This window comes from Bos indicus x Bos taurus, chromosome 8, assembly GCF_003369695.1.
Source record: "Bos indicus x Bos taurus breed Angus x Brahman F1 hybrid chromosome 8, Bos_hybrid_MaternalHap_v2.0, whole genome shotgun sequence".
In the NCBI taxonomy this organism is placed as follows: domain Eukaryota; kingdom Metazoa; phylum Chordata; class Mammalia; order Artiodactyla; family Bovidae; genus Bos; species Bos indicus x Bos taurus.
The window spans coordinates 106,542,743-106,560,462 of NC_040083.1; the positions used below are offsets into that span (position 1 = coordinate 106,542,743).

Here is a 17,720-nt window from a genome sequence, read left to right on the forward strand (position 1 = left end):
GGCGGAATCATTGAGTTAATGGAAGAATTATTGCCTCTGAAATCCACTCCAGTCCTATTGAGGGGAATGTTCCAATTTATCAAAGCCAAATGAACATTAATTGCAGCAGTCTGCTAAGTTTTCCAGCCGCTATGACCTTCATTGAATTTTAATCCAAAACAGATAAGATTTCCTTCCACACAAGAGGAAACAACACAATTAGCTCAAAATGACAGCTAGATTATGAAGCAGGCACACACAAACAGAGCACACACACACATTCACACTCCCGCACACGCCCCCCTCCCCCCATGAAAATATTGATTCTGCCCGACTTAAGATTCAGCACCAAGGAGGTGGGCAGAAAAAAGGTAAATACAGACAATCCTTCATCTGCATAGACTCCCCTCCCTTCATTCACGAGAGAAATGTTGGAGGCAGAAGGCAGGATGGAGAAGGTGGCAGGCAGTAACAGAGACAGAATTCTGTTAACTACTGTAATTAATGTTATGTCTCATCAGGGAGAGATTAGGAAAAAACAGAGAGGGAAGGAAGAAAAAACAAGTATTATTTTGCTATTAAAGACGCCCTTGAGCTGGGGAACATTAGCAGCAGAAGTTTGAATTGGGTAATTGTTTGACTGTACTTGTGGATCCGCAGGCAGGATGATTACCACAGTGAAGTGAAATACGGTTGTGCCGAACCTGGGTGTTTACGCCTCCCATGGCACGGAATGAGGGGTTGTCTGCTGAGTTCAGATCACAGCTGGGGGAGGTCTAGAAAGTGTGGTGCCATAGAGGCGACGGACACACACACACACACACTGACAATCAGAGATCTATCTGTAGATGGAAAGGCCAGCTCTGTCACTGACCTGCCACATGACTTTCACCAAGTCCCTCTTTGAGAGCTATAGACTTAGTTTCTGTATTTTCTTTCATTCTAAAATGAAGGAGTTGGACTACAGGAGTTTTATAAGAGCTGTTTTTGTTTGGAAGCGGGGGCGGGGGGGACCTAAGTCTGAAATATGTGATTTCATCACTTTGAAAGGTGTTACTTTCCTCCACAGACCAAGGTCAGTCCTGCCTCAACAATACACAGATAAGATCAGATCAGTTGCTCAGTCGTGTCTGACTCTTTGTGAACCCATCAACCGCAGCATGCCAGGCCTCCCTGTCCATCACCAACTCCCAGAGTTCACTCAGACTCATGTCCATCGAGTCAGTGATGCCATCCAGCCATCTCATACACTGTTGTCCCCTTCTCCTGCCCCCAATCCCTCCCAGCATCAGAGTCTTTTCAAGGGAGTCAACTCTTCACATGAGGTGGCCAAAGTACTGGAGTTTCAGCTTTAGCATCATTCCTTCCAAAGAAATCCCACGGCTGATCTCCTTCAGAATGGACTGGTTGGATCTCCTTGCACTCCAAGGGACTCTCAAGAGTCTTCTCCAACACCACAGTTCAAAAGCATCAATTCTTCTGCACTCAGCCTTCTTCACAGTCCAACTCTCACATCCATACATTACCACAGGAAAAACCATAGCCTTGACTAGATGAACCTTTGTTGGCAAAGTAATGTCTCTGCTTTTGAATATGCTATCTAGGTTGGTCATAACTTTCCTTCCAAGGAGTAAGCGTCTTTTAACTTCATGGCTGCAGTCACCATCTGCAGTGATTTTGGAGCCCAGAAAAATAAAGTCTGACACTGTTTCCACTGTTTCCCCATCTATTTCCCAGGAAGTGATGGGACCAGATGCCATGATCTTAGTTTTCTGAATGTTGAGCTTTAAGCCAACTTTTGCACTCTCTACTTTCACCTTCATCAAGAGGCTTTTTAGTTCCTCTTCACTTTCTGCCATAAGGGTGGTGTCATCTGCATATCTGAGGTTATTGATATTTCTCCTGGCAACCCTGATTCCAGTTTGTGTTTCTTCCAGTGCAGCGTTTCTCATGATGTACTCTGCATATAAGTTAAATAAACAGGGTGACAATATACAGCCTTGATGGACTCCTTTTCCTATTTGGAACCAGTCTGTTGTTCCATGTCCAGTTCTAACTGTTGCTTCCTGACCTGCGTACAAATTTCTCAAGAGGCAGATCAGGTGGTCTGGTATTCTCATCTCTTTCAGAATTTTCCACAGTTTATTGTGATCCACACAGTCAAAGGCTTTGGCATAGTCAATAAAGCAGAAATAGATGTTTTTCTGGAACTCTCTTGCTTTTTCCACGATCCAGCAGATGTTGGCAATTTGATCTCTGGTTCCTCTGCCTTTTCTAAAACCAGCTTGAACATCAGGAAGTTCATGGTTCACATATTGCTGAAGCCTGGCTTGGAGAATTTTGAGCATTACGTTACTAGCGTGTGAGATGAGTGCAATTGTGCGGTAGTTTGAGCATTCTTTGGCATTGCCTTTCTTTGGGATTGGAATGAAAACTGACCTTTTCCATTCTTGTGGCCCCTGCTGAGTTTTCCAAATTTGCTGGCATATTGAGTGCAGCACTTTCACAGCATCATCTTTCAGGATTTGAAATAGCTCAACTGGAATGCCATCACCTCCACTAGCTTTGTTCGTAGTGATGCTTTCTAAGGCCCACTTGACTTCACATTCCAGGATGGCTGGCTCTAGGTGAGTGATCACACCATCGTGATTATCTGGGTCATGAAGATCTTTTTTGTACAGTTCTTCTGTGTATTCTTGCCATCTCTTCTTAATATCTTCTGCTTCTGTTAGGTCCATACCATTTCTGTCCTTTATTGAGCCCATCTTTGCATGAAATGTTCCCTTGGTATCTCTAATTTTCTTGAAGAGATCTCTAGTCTTTCCCATTCTGTTGTTTTCCTCTATTTCTTTGCATTGATTGCTAAGGAAGGCTTTCTTATCTCTTCCTGCTATTCTTTGGAACTCTGCATTCAGATGCTTATATCTTTCCTTTTCTCCTTTGCTTTTTGCTTCTCTTCTTTTCACAGCTATTTGTAAGGCCTCCCCAGACAGCCATTTTGCTTTTTTGCATTTCTTTTCCATGGGGATGATCTTGATCCCTGTCTCCTGTACAATGTCACGAACCTCATTCCATAGCTCATCAGGCACTCTATCTATCAGATCTAGGCCCTTAAATCTATTTCTCACTTCCACTGTATAATCATAAGGGATTTGATTTAGGTCATACCTAAATGGTCTAGTGGTTTTCCCTACTTTCTTCAATTTAAGTCTGAATTTGGCAATAAGAAGTTCATGATCTGAGCCACAGTCAGCTCCTGGTCTTGTTTTTTCTGACTATATAGAGCTTCTCCATCTTTGGCTGCAAAGAATATAATCAATCTGATTTCGGTGTTGAGTCAGGTACCAATTAAATGACCATGGCGATGGACCTCTAAAACATCCTTACCCATCCTCGCTTCTGTAAAAGAAGAAATATTGGGTTGGCCAAAAAGTTAGTTTGAGTTTTTGTACCATCTTATGGAAAAACCAAAAGAACTTTCTGGGCAACCCAATGTTACAGAGGAGAGTGATCACTTGGAATCAGAAATTGTTTAATTCTGGGCTCAGGCATTGGTTATGTGATATCAGAAGAGAGTGGCCTTCACTGTCGAGACTTTGGTTTTATCACTGGTGAAATAGAAACCAGAACAGCAGCAGTGTTAATGAAACTGATGATACAACATCTGTGGAGAGTTTACACATGTGACTTCATTTAATTCCAGGAGGTTAAACACTATAATATCATATTTTACAGAAGGGGAAACTGAGGCATGGGGAAAGTAATGTAACCAGTGTCACACTGAGGGTTCAGTGCTAAGACCAGGGTCTACCCCAGGCAGTCCCGTTCCAGATGCAATACTCTTTTAGCTCTTTTATACTGAAATCATTACAGACCAGCTTCCACGTGGCTCAGTGGTAGTGAATCCACCTGCCAAGCAGGAGACGTGGATTTGGACCCTGGGTCGGGAAGATCCCCTGGAGAAGAAAATGCCAGCCCGCTCCAGTGTTCTTGCGGGAGAAATCCCATGGACAGAAGAGGCGGGTGAGCTTCATTCCATGGGGTCTCAAAGAGTTCCGACATGATTTAGGGACCAAACGACAACAACAAAGTATAGACTCATGAGAAGTTAGTACAGAGAGTTCCTGTATAGTCTTTACTCATTTCCCCCTAAAGGTAACATTTCTCATAACAAAATACAGCTGGGCCTCTTTATCTGCAGGTTCTGCAGTCATGGATTCAACCAATCCTCTGTTAGCTCAATCCACGGATGCAGAATCCATGGATACAGAGCACCAAGTTCACTACATCATTTTATCTAAAGAATTTGAGCATCCATGAATTTTGGGTTCTATAGGAGGGTCCTATAACCAATCTCCCATGGATACAGATAGACAGCTGTAGAATAATCAAAACCTGGAAGCTAACGATGATTGCACCTCATCACTAAACTACACAATATATTTAGATTTCACTAGGTTTTCCACCAATGTTCTCTTTTTGGCCTAGGGTCTAATCCAGGATCCTAAATGACAGTATTTTTTTTTTTAATTTTGCATGCTTTTTTTTTTTTTTAATTTTTTGGCCAAGTCACATATCATGTGGAATCTTAGTTCTTCAACAAGGGATTGAACTCACATCCCCTGCATTGGAAGCACTGAGTCTCAACCACTGGACTGGCAAGGAAGTCCTAGCATTATTATCATGTTTTTTGAGTCTACCTGCTGTTGTTGCTGCTGCTAAGTTGCTTCAGTCATGTCTGACTCTGTGCGACCCCCACAGACAGCAGCCCACCAGGCTCCCCCTTCCCTGGGATTCTCCAGGCAAGAACACTGGAATGGGTTGCCATTTCCTTCTCCAATGCATGAAAGTGAAAAGTGAAAGTGAAGTCGCTCAGTCGTGTCCAACTCTTCGCGACCCCATGGACTGCAGCCCACCAGGCTCCTCCATCCATAGTCTTCTCTTATTTACAACCCCTCGGTCTTCCCTGACTTTCATGATCTTAACACTTGTGAAGAGTGTTGGTCAGCTGTTCTGTACCATGCCCCTCACTTCATGTGCTCAGTTTTGTCTGATTCTTCGCAATGCCATGGACTGTAGCCCACCAGGCTCCTCTGTCCCTGGAATCTTCCTGGCAAGAATACTAGAACAGGTTGCCATTTTCTGCTCCCGGGGATTCTCCTGACTCAGGGATTGAACCCTCGTCTCTTGCATCTCCTGCATTGGCAGGCAGATCCTTGACCATTAGCACCACCTGGAGAGCCCATACTTGTGGTGCATGGGGTTAGCTGTTCAGCAGCATGTGGGAATCCTCCCAGATCAGGACACAACCCGAGTCTCCTGCATTGGCTGAGCCACCAGGGAAGCTCTTTTCTCATGCTGAGAATCACGTTACGCCGTTTGTGACAAGGAAGGCAGAGAAATGTCTCTGTGCCCTTTTCAATCCTTCCTAACAGGGGATTTGGGTTGTTGATATGTCTTACTCCTAGTGATGCTAGCTTGGGTCGTTTGGTTAAGGTGGTGTAGTGGGTGGAAACCCACAAGATATGTCTACATCCTAATGCCGAGAATCTGTGAGTGTAACCTTGTGTTTACAGCTGTAATTAACTCAGGGATCTTGAAAGGAGGAGATGGTTCTGAATGATCCAGGTGAATCCTCAATCCACTGACACATGTCCTTATGAGAGACACAGAAGACAGGACACAGAGGAGAAGGTGAGATGCAGATGAAAGAAGAAATTGAAATTACATTGCCACAAGCCAGGGAATGAAGGAGCCACCATAACCTGGAAGCAGCAAGGACTGGCTTGTCCCCCAGAGCCCCGGAGAGCATGAGGCCGGGATGTCACCTTGATTTTGGACTTCTGGCCTCCAAAACTGCAAAAGCATCAGTTTTCTGTTGTTTTAAGCCCCGCAGTGTTCGGTTATTTGTCATAGCAGCCCTAGGCAACCAGTGCAGGTGGTATCTGCCAGATTATTCCACTGTAAAGTCACTAGTTTCTTTTTGTAATTAATACACATCCAGGAGGGGGGTGTTAATTCTTTGAGACTGCAAACATCCTGCTGCTTCTTAAGGTTTCACCCATTAATTTTAGTATACATCGGTGGATCTTGTCGGCAGTAATTATTACAGTGGTGACGGTCTAATGGTGATTTTCTAGTTACTTCTTTCCTTCTACATTTATTAAGTAGAATCCCACTGTAAGAAAGAGCTATGTCTTCTATCCCATTTAGTTACTTAGTCAATTATTTATATCAGTATTTTGGAGTCAATATTCTTAATGACTCCTACTCAACCTGGTTCAAAGGATGCTTTCCAAGGCCAAACCCAGTGGCCTGCCCAGGGGTCAGGGGCACTGGCAGCAGCAGCCCTGGGGGGTGTGGCATCCCCTTGGAGGAGGTCACCATTAGCCCTACCATAGAGACCGAAGACTCCAGGACTGGGCCATCTCTGGCCAAACTACAGGGAGGGGGCACAACCCCACCCATCAGCAGAAAACTGGATTAAAGATTTGCTGAGCATGGCCCTGCCCGCCAGAGCAAGACCCAATTTTCCCCACAGCCAGTCCTTCCCATCAGGAAGCTTGCACAAGCCTCTTATCCTCAGGCATCAGAAGGCAGACAGACTGAAAACCACAATCACAGAAAACAAAAATGATCACATGGATCACAGCCTTGAGTAACTCAGTGAAACTCTGGACCATGCCATGCAGGGCCAACAAAGATGGATGGTCCATGGTGGGGAGTTTTGACAAAACACGGTCCAGCGGGGAAGGGAATGGCAAACCACTTCAGTGTTCTTGCCTTGAGGACCCCATGAACGGTATGAAAATGGTGAATCGGAAGGAATTTTTAGAAGCCAAAAGAAAGGTGTTTTCTCAGAGCACTGTTCTAAGACACCCCATGTGTATTTTATCATTTATTTCTCCCATGAGTTCCATGAATGAGTGATCCACAGCCTCCCTGGAAATTCAGGAGAAAGTAAGAATCACAGAATTTCAGCAATATGTCTAAGGTCAAACAGCAATACAGGAACGATTTGAATCCACACCTGTCTGTCTCCAAACACATATTGCTTGCTTCCACCAGACCAAGCTGCCTTCTGAAGATGAGGAGAGGGAGGAATTAACTGGAGAGAGAGGTATAAGGGCCAGTGAACCAAAAGCTAAGCCCACCTTGATTTTTACTGCAGATGGACTCAAGGCACGGGGGAGGGGAGTAAGCAGTGGGAACAAGGCACCCCATTTGTGCACACACTCCATTCATTCATTCCCTGTCATGAGAACACACCAAAAGCAAGACGCTTTTCTCCACAGCCCATCCTTCCCACTGGGAAGCTTGCACAAGCCTCTTTTAAGATACAAAAGCCAAAAGCCCCAGGCTCGCTCCTGTTTCGTTTTTTGGCTGTGCTGGGTCTTCACTGTGGCACTGAGCCTTCTCTTGTTGTGGTGCATGGGATCTCTAGTTGTGGCACTGGGCTTAGTGGCCCCAAGGCATGTGGGATCCTAGTTCCCAAACCAGCGATTGAACCCACATCCCCATGTTGAGAGATAAAATCTTAACCACTGAACCACCAGGGAAGTCCTTAGCCCCAGGTTCTTGAAGGAAATGGGGACAAGAGGCTGGAAGAAAAAGCAAGTAGCAAGTAGCCGTGGACAGGACATTCTCCTTGAGTTTTTCTGTCAGCCCATCTGGCCTCTCCCCACATTGCCACTCTAAAGGATCTGGACCTTCCTGCCCCTCACTTCCAGGACATGTCACTGCAACCCCACCCTGCTTCAACTCTGCCGCCTCTTCTCAGAGCTGCTGGCCCAGGAGCCCCGCTCAGACCCTCCTCATCTCTGCTGGGAGTTGCCCTCATCTTCCAGACTTCCGCCTCAGCCTCCTCCTCACTCCGACCGCCCCTTGTTCACCCCTTCAGCCCACCCTCCATGGCTCTTTCTGGGGACTGGATTCGGTTTGGTCCCGCTCACTCCCCTACTTCTCCTTCCCTGTTTACCTCTCTGCCGTTTCCTCCTTCCCTGCCTCTGCTTTCACTGCTAAGTCCTTTTCTGTCTGTTCTTGCCGATTTCCCTTTCTTTTTCTACATCTCCCTCATTGCCCTTGGCTCCCTTTTTAATTTTATTTTATTTTTAAACTTTACAATATTGTATTAGTTTTGCCAAATACTGAAATGAATCCGCCACAGGTATACCTGTGTTCCCCATCCTGAACCCTCCTCCCTTCTCCCTCCCTGTACCCTCCCTCTGGGTCATCCCAGTGCACCAGCCCCAAGCATCCAGCATCATGCATTGAACCTGGACTGGCGACTCGTTTCATACATGATATTATACATGTTTTTCTGTTTCATTTCTCTCCACTGCTGGTAGCTTCTATATATCTGGTACACAATAGTCGCTCAATAAATATTGGTGAATGTCTGTGTGTTTTTTTTTTTTTTTTTTTTGATCTGTGTATCTCTCCTCTGTCTCACATTGTGCAGATCTTTTTTCTTACGCATGTTCTCATCCTGCATTTATTTTTGGCTCCAGGCCCTGTTTTTTAGATGAATCTCAGGGATGCCACGTCAACCCTCTTCATCTGGGCTGGACCGTCAGCTCAGACAAATGGAGTTGATATATGGAAAATGTCCATTTTCTGACCTCATTTTTCTCCATCTGTAAAATGAAGGTTGGGGTATCTTCCATTGCTGTTTGTAATTGTCCACAAGCTCATTCTCCATATAGGACTGCACACTCCTGCCACTGGCCTCGAGCATGGCCACAGGACGTGCTCTGGCCCACAGAATGTGAGAACACATATTTAAGCATTTGTTTCAAGAGCCAGAATAGATGTCTGCCCACTCTCCCATTCATTCCCTCTGCCACGAAAACCAAACGTCTCAAGCTAGGGCTCCCCGTCAGCCACAGTTGCAGAATGAGAAGACAGAAGATCTGAGCCACCACGACTGCGGCTGCTGACATAGACCGTGCATGAGAAATAGGGCACTGTGGGTCAGTCACTGAGATTCAGGATGATCTGTCCATAGAAAAGTAAGCAAAGGCTGACATCTCAAGAATTGGATGCCACAAGGGCTAAGGTGTTTCCAGCTCCGATACTTCAACCAAACTATCGTACTATAGCTTTGAGCAAAAACCTAGCCAAGTGCTTTCCTGTGCATGACCTCAGTTCAATGTGACAATTTTAACTTTATTTCCATTTTGCAAGTGTCCTAACAAGCAGTTCAGAGGTGAAGGTTTATCCAAATCTCTACAGCTGGCATGAGGCACAGTCTAAACTTGAAACCAGACATACTGACACCACCCTCTGCTCATACTCCTTCCCTGCTCTGCACCCCTGCATGTTGTGGGAGACAGACCATATTTCCTTCAGGATGGAAGCCATGCCTTATTCTCCCAACCTTCCCATAAGCCCAGAGATCCTGCAGGCTTTTAGTGAATCTTTGTTGTTGAGGCAAGTCATGGACAAACTTCAAGGTTCATGTGATGTACATTTCTTAAAAACAACCCAAAAAAAAGGATTTGTGATTTTTAAAATTTCAAGAAAAATGTTTTCTGGGGGAAAATATGATTCATGAGGCATAGTACACATATAAAAATGTACTTGAGATGTTTGTACTTCCAAACTTCATCTTGTCTTGGCAACATATAGAAGCTTGAGGATCTCAACTCACAGACAGGATAATAAGGCTGGGAAGAGAACGGGGCCCGCACAAGGTCACGGAGCATGTGCGCAGCAGCGCCAGGACAGCCAAGTCCCAGGCCAGGGTTCTTTGTGTGGCTCAGAGGGTAAGGCATCTGCCTGCAATGCAGGAGACCCGGGTTCGATCCCTGAGTGGGGAAGAGCCCCTGGAGAAGGAAATGGCAACCCACTCCAGTATTCTTGCCTGGAGAATCCCATGGACAGAGGAGCCTGGTGGGCTATAGTCCATGGGGTCGCCAAGAGTTAGACACGACTGAGCGACTTCACTTTCACTTTCAATAACACTGAGAAGAGAATGGGACCCGCACAAGGTCACGGAGCCTGTGAGCAGCAGCACCGGGACAGCCAAGTCCCAGGCCAGGGTTCCTTGTGCTATGTGTATCACATGGTCTTCCTACTACTCGATTTCCCTGCCATCTTTTAAAAAATATTCCTCTTAGTCAAGATGTTTCCCCTTCTACTTTGCCTGCTCTCTGGAAGGCTTTGTGTTCTCCCATGCTGGTTGACCTGTGCATCCTTCATTAATGTTAAATAAAGTGAAAGTTGTTCAGTCATATCCAACTCTGTGACCCCATGGGCTCTCCAGGCCAGAATACTGGAGTGGGTTGCCATGCCCTCCCGCAGGGGATCTTCCCAACCCAGGGATCGAACCCAGGTCTCCCACATTGCAGGTGGACTCTTTACCAGCTGAGCCACCATGTAAATAGCACAGCAATAATGCTTATTGTTATAAGTTGAATTGTGCCCCCCGCCCCCCGTCCCCCGCCAAAAAAAAAAATGTTGGACTCTAAATCCCCAGTACCTCAGAACGTGACCTTATATGAATATTGGATACATACATAATCAAGTTATGATGATGTCATTAGGTGGACCTCAATCAATATAACCTGTATCCTTATAAAAAGGAGAAAATTTGCTTAATTATGTTGAATTGGTTCATGGTGCTTTTCAGGTCTACTATATCCTTCTACTTCCCTGCATATTCTGTCTACTAATTTTTGAGAGTTTGATACTGAAATTCCAACAAAAAGATCTTAATTTATCTGCTTAAAAAATTGTAATACACAGTGGAACTATATATAACTTTGTTCTGTATTTTTCAAGTCTCCTATAAATATGTTGTCATACTTTCATAATTTAAACAATTAAAAAAGGGGAAAAAAAGAAAATCTGGACATGGAGACAGACTTCTACCATGGAGAATACCATGAAGAATAGAGTCTTCCTGCCACCAGCCCAGGTGCCTTGACCAAAAGTTAGGGAAGAGGTCTGGATCAGATCCACATCGTGGTCTGCCCACATCTTGATCTCAGAGCTCTATCCTCCAAGACAGTGAGGCAACACATTTCAGTTGTTTAAGTCATTCAGGCTATGATGCACGGTGATAGCAGCCATGGGAAATGCACGCTTGTAAGCAGCAGAGTCTCCCCACAGATTACAAGCTGACTACACGTCAGGCTCTGGCACAGGGGCTTCACGTGCATCACCTCAGCTGATCCTCACGCAGCATCTGTGGGCAGGTACCTCCATCCTCACCCCACTGTTGATGACTAAACAGAAGAAGCAGAGAGAAGGAACGTGCCCAAGTCCCAAGGCCAGTAAGTCAGCTCCAGTCCTTGGGGTCCCAGGTCTACAGTCCTTGCAGGGCAGTTACATTCTTTACACCTACATTTCCTCAAAAGTGTAACAGGAGTAATGACACCTATTGAATTAGGATGATCATAGGATTAAATGAGTTAATCTGGCAATGACTATAACACTGAAGTGAAGTGAAAGTCATTCAGTTGTGTCCAACTCTTTGAGACCCCATTGGCTAACAGTCCACTGAATTCTCTAGGCCAGGATACTGGAGTGGGTAGCCTATCCTTTCTCCAGCAGATTGCCCCGACCCAGGAATCGAACTGGGGTCTCCTGCATTGCAGGCAGATTTTTTACCAACTGAGCTATCAGTGAAGCCTGACCTTAACACTAACCAAGCATTATAAAAGTGCTTGTTAGCATTATGATAAGATCTTTTGCTGTCTTGATTATTTTCTCATAAATTTTCTAGTTAATTATTGTTTCTCTTAGCATATGATCCCCAAAAGTAAACACAATATTTCAAGTCTAACTTAGAACCTTCTAAAACTTGGTTGTTTAGAAAACTAGTTTTTCAGGAATACAACTTACAGTGTAGGATCCACTTTTTTTTAAATTTAAATTTATTTATTTTAATTACAGGCTAATTGCTTTACAATATTGTATTGGTTTTGCCATACATCAACATGAATCTGCCACAGGTGTACACGTGTTCCCAATCCTGAACCCCCCTCTCACCTCCCTCCCCGTACCATCCCTCTATAATTGCAGAGTTGGCTTGTTCTGAGCCCATGGTTGATTTTGTTAAAGCCTTTTTTCTTTTTTTTTCCATATTTCCAGCAGATAGGATTTTCACTGTTGGGTTTAGTGGGTAAGGAAAGCACTGCATGATTGAATGAGTAAATCAATGGACTAAGGAATGCATCATATGCTGTGAGTGAGTAAACACAACAGTTGGGGAAATGATCAAAAGCCATTTTTTCACAGAAAGCTTTAAAAAGTATGATCCCCATATCACACGGATCCTTTAAACAAAGCTACTGATCAAGAATGGTAATAATTTCTTAGATTTATGTGGCAGTTTCTAATCCTTAAAGTATTTTCCTATGATTATTATTACATAGAATCATAGATCTAAGTTTGAAGGAACTACAATAGTCTTCTAATTTAACCATTATTTCTCTCAAAATCCTGACAGATAGGGCTTCGAGCCTTTGCTTGCATACCCCCAGAGTCAAGGAACTCACTACCTATGACTCAGTCCCCTCCATTTCTGGAGAACTCAAACACTTTGAAAGGTTGGTCCTCTGTAACCACACCCCCCCCCCGCCCCCACCAGTAGCCAGCAGTACAAATCTCTGCTATTTTCTGTGGGCCGGTCCCTTTGAAAGAAACAAGTCCTCAAACGTCTTCCTTTTCACACATCAGATCAAATGTTTCCTTCATCCTTTTGCTCAAAACATTTTGCCAACAATACTCATTACTGTGGTCTCTACAGCTAACACTTTAATACGAGGTATCACTTTGTAAGCACTTACTAAATCTCGAGCCCTGAACCACGCAGAATCATGTCAAGGGCAAAGATTCTCTGCAGACAAGCTGGGATTCCAGCACTGGTGCTCACTGGTGAGGTGAACTTCAGCAAGTTACAAAATCTCACCGACTCCCAGGTTCCTCATCTGTAAATGAGGGACAAGAGCAGTGCCTATCTTATAGAAAGTGAACACGGAAGTCGCTCAGTCGTGTCCGACTCTTTGTGACCCCATGGACTGTACAGTCCATGGAATTCTTCAGGCCAGAATACTGGAGTAGATAGCCTTTCCCTTCTCCAGGGGATCTTCCCAGCCCAGGGAGCGAACCCAGGTGTCCCTCATTGCAGGCGAATTCTTTACCTGCTGAGCCACAGGGGACAGCCCAGTCTTATACAGGGGCCAGAACAATTCAATGAATGATGCACGTGTTACTACATTGTGCCTGGCATCAAACTTTAAAAGTTGGGTCCTTTACAAGCTCTTGGTGAGGGTAGCCATTAGTTTTATTATGCAGAACCTTTGCATGCATGACCTTATTCAGTACTTTGAAAAAAAAAATCTAAGAATTAGAAAATATTACCCCAGTTTTACAGATGAGTTTGACGTGGCCAAGGCCATAGAGAGATAACTGTTTAACCTTGGCATTGACACCCAAGTCATAACCCCTCTTAGTAACATGTTCATAGATTCCAAATAAGGTGGGGGTCTATGCATCAATTTGTCCATAATATTTTATACTTTAAGTCAGCAACTAATGCAGAGAGAAGAGAAAGGATGGTCTACAGGTAAAGGGCAGAGGACCCACCTCTACAAACGAAATATTGGCTTTGCCATTTAACCTTGACCAGCTCACACTGGTAGCTATTGATAAGTATTAGCAGTTCAGGATCCACATCTATGAAATAAACATAATAACAGTGTCCACCTTAGGATATGCTGTGAGGATTAAATTTAACAATGCATGTAAATCAAACATTACCTGGCATGTTGTAAGTTCTCAATAAATGCCAGGTATTGTGAATATTTCTCTAGATCAGATAGCAAGATAGCAGAGAAAACAAGACAAAATCCAACATCTCTTGTCCTATGTTAGAGTATTTTAAACACTTGCAACTGTAATAGTAGTAACCACTATTATTATGTGCCTATGATGTGCCAGATGGATATTGGGTACTCTTTATATATGTTTCTTATGCTCTTCTCACTCATCCTGTGAGACTGGAAGGATCAGTTGTTTTATAAAGAAACCGAGGCTCAAAGAGGAGAGGGGAGTCCCCAGAGTAAAACCGTCAGGAAGTAGGAAGCAAGAAAGACAGTGTCTTCCAAACCTCTGCTCTGTTCTCTGCATCCATCATTCTCCCTGCATGCCTGAGGCAGGCATGTGACTGCTCAGGGTAGCTGAAGCTAAAGCCGCAGACTAGATGAATGACCCCCTACTCTCGTCCTCTGCCCAGGCGTCCACCAAGTACCTCCTTGTTGCCTGACCCTTGGGATATTAATAGTCAGATGATGCAACCTCCTGGGATAAAGCAGACGCTCAACAAGCCGGAAAGGACATGCTGGTTCCACTCCAGCAGGCATGGATTGTCGCAGGTTCCAGTGACTGAGCTGGAGCTGGTTGCTCTGCATGGGTGCGCAGGATATTTATGCCCAAGTAAGTGGATGAAAAACACTGACCTGGACCGCCAGATTTCTCTGAGATGTGACTGGATGGTTTGGTCTCCTCCCAAACCATCTCAGACCTTCACTGGAGATAATGGCAGTGCAGAGTTGGACAGAGGGAGAGTCACAGTGTCCTCAACAGCCCTGTGACATGGGTTTGGAGTCTTGGAAAATCCTGGCCCCAACAGAGCCAGCAGGAGACCTGGGTTCGATCTCTGGGTTGGGAAGATCCCCTGGAGAAGGAAATGGCAACCCACTCCAATATTCTTGCCTGGAGAATTCCATAGACAAGCTTGGTGGGCTACAGTCCATGGGGTCATAAAGAGTTGGAAATGACTAAGTAACTAACTTCCACTTTTCACTTTCAGCCTTAGGCAAGTCTGAGGAACTCACTTAGTCTCAAATTTTTCATCTGTGAAATGGGAGGGCAGAACCCAGCCACCAGGAATGACATTTTTATTTATTTATTCAGTCACTCATTTATTTATTAAGCTATGCTGGGTTTTAGTTGCAGCCTATGGGTCTTCCGTCTTCCTTGAGGCACGTGGTATCTTTAGTTCCAGCAGAAATCTTAGCTGGGGCATGGAGAGTCCCTTCTGGAAGCAGCGAGTCTTAACCACTTGACTGTCAGGGAAGGCCCATGAATGCCATTTTAAATGTTTAGGATTTTTAAATTTTTTAAATTAAAAGAAGAAAAAACCTTTTTAAATTAAAAAGATGGGGAAGGTGGGAGTGGGGAGAAGCAAACACTGCTTTTTGTTTTTGCTGAATTATCTGTGGCCAGGATGGCAAGGACAGAATTTGAGCCACAGAGTCTGAGATGCCTGGATGGGGAGTCCTAGCTTGCATCTGGACCTCAGTTTATCCATCTGCAAAATGAATGGGTATAACATATCAGCTTGCCTCCATCATAAAAGTGTGTGTGCGTGTGCTAAGTTGCTTTAGTTGTGTCCAGCTCTTTACGAATGTAGCCTGGTGGGCTACAGTCCATGGGGATTCTCCACTCAAGAATACTGGAGTGGGTTGCCATGCCCTCCTCCAGGGGATCTTCCCGACTCAGGGATCGAACCCAAGTCTCTTAGGTCTCCTGCATTGGCAGGCAGGTTCTTTACCCCTAGTGCCACCTGGCAAGCCCAGATAATAAAAATGTACCAAATAATAAAAGCTAATGCCCTTGCATGCCAGGCTCCTCTGACACAAGTGCTCTGTTACACAGCATTAGCATAACCCTTATTTTTATAGATGACAAAACAGCGGGCAGAAGGGTTAAATACATTGCCCAATATCACCCAGAGTGTCCATGGCAGAGTGGAATTTTACACCCAGGCACTGGAGCTCAGGTACAAATGCATGTCACCTCCCTCTAGATAGAGGGCAGGGGTCTCTGAGGACATCCCCACCCTGAGAGGCTGGGCTGCCATCAGCGGACGCCAAGGAGGCCCCTGTGTTCCTGGATGTGACTCTGTCTGCTGAGGGGTAAGGTGAGGATGGGAAAGATCAAAGTATTGGAGCCCTGAAGGGGAAAGAACCGGTTCGACCACAGGGTGGAAGGCCTAGGCCACCCCAGCTAGCAGGCAGGGAGGGTCTGGAGAGCGCCAACCTCTGCACAACCTACTCCACCAGCCACATCCTTGATTGCAAGGAAATTCAAGAGACATTTTGGGTCTTGGTGAATTCTTTCCAAGCTAAACTCACTGAGCAGAAAAAAAAAAAAAAAAACTAAGGATCACTGAGAGTCTTTGGGGAGAGGTCTGATTTAGTATCATTAACACTGGGTGTGGAAACAGAGAAAGTCCATGCAAGACTAGTATTATCATTGGTATAATTCAGTCAAAGTCCCTGGGTTATGGGAGGATGTAGGTGAGTAAATGCTATGCTGAAACAGAAAATGCTTAATAAATGTGAATCCAAACCGAGTTTCACTCCCAGACATTCAAAGAAGAGTCGCCCCCTGTCCAGTCTTCTTCACGTCAGATGGCACCCCAGCCTGCACGAGGTGCTCAGCAAGCACCTGAGAAGTGCCCACAAACTTGCAACCCAGCGTCAGCATGCAGGCACCCACTTGGCTTGGCATGTGGCTGCAACACTCGCTAAATATAAAAATGGGAAAAGTCTATCACACTCATTCCATGAATAACACAAAGGCCTTGATTTGTTCCTCCACGTGATGAGCATGCGTTAGGTCCAAATTTAACGTGGCTGTCTGGCTGGGGTATGTGCGTGTTTTTCCAAAAAGAGAAAACTTCCAAGCACTTACTCAGCCCTAATGAGAATGTCTCATGCACAGTAAGGGTTAAGAGGGGCCTGGAGCACGGAGACCATGACGAAAGGTCAGCTCCGCTCCATCGCAGGTTCTTGGTAAGTACCACTGACGACTGAATGAAAGGCAGAAAGGAAGGGCTGGCTCATAGCTCCATTCTGCTGAGTGACCTTAGGCCAACCACTTCACCTCTCTGAGCCCTACCTTCCTTACACGTAGGCTAGGAGTGACATTTCCTACACTTGTGCATCTGTGCTAAAGGTAAAAAGGAGAAAATACTGTAGAGTGGCCTGAGGAGTGAAAAGCACCAGACTTGAGTTCAGTTGTAGCTATTATCTGATCTTTTCTAGAGCCAGTTAGACCCTGTACATTCTTCACTTTGATTCTTTTTTTCAATTTACTGTACAAAGCCATTAATTACAGCTTTTCAAATCATCGTTAATGTGAGTCTACATACATCATAGACTTACCATTCCAGTGATTTCTGCCCTGGCATCCTTCTTTAAGGAGGCAGCAGGCTCAGAGTTCCAGATCCTGAGCCCAACAGAGATGGGAGGCCACTTCACTTCTCTGTGTCCATAACTTCATCTCTAACATGGAGGTGGCATGCCTGACTTCTTGGTGAGAATGCAATGAAATAATGCCCATGAATGCTCCCAGTGCAGGGCTTGACACATGGTCAATAAATTCTTGCATTGAAAAAGGGAGTGTAGAGAATAGTTGAGTTTTTATAGCCAGACACATCACACTTGGGTTCAAATACCCAAGAGCAGCTCCATCTCTTCCTAGCTATGTGACTTTGGGTTAGTTTCTCTGCTCTCTGACTCAGTATTCACAAATATAAATGAGGGTAATGGGGCGGTGCAGTGGGGAGATGGTGTGTAATAGCCCTGGCTATGCAGAGTCCAGCTCCAGGGGCCATCATGCATGGTCTACACTGAAGAGGGTGTTGTGAGGGTTAAAACACATCAAGGGTGCTTGGGAAAGGGCAGCCCCACTCCAGTTTTGTTTGCTCAGTCATTCTTGGA

The 17,720-nt window shown here is 45.0% G+C and overlaps 1 protein-coding gene across 3 annotated transcripts in view; it reads right to left on the reverse strand.

The window, feature by feature from the left end:
* ASTN2 (astrotactin 2) overlaps positions 1-17,720 on the reverse strand; it is a 1,048,656-nt gene that overhangs the window by 883,042 nt on the left and 147,894 nt on the right. The window lies entirely within an intron of this gene.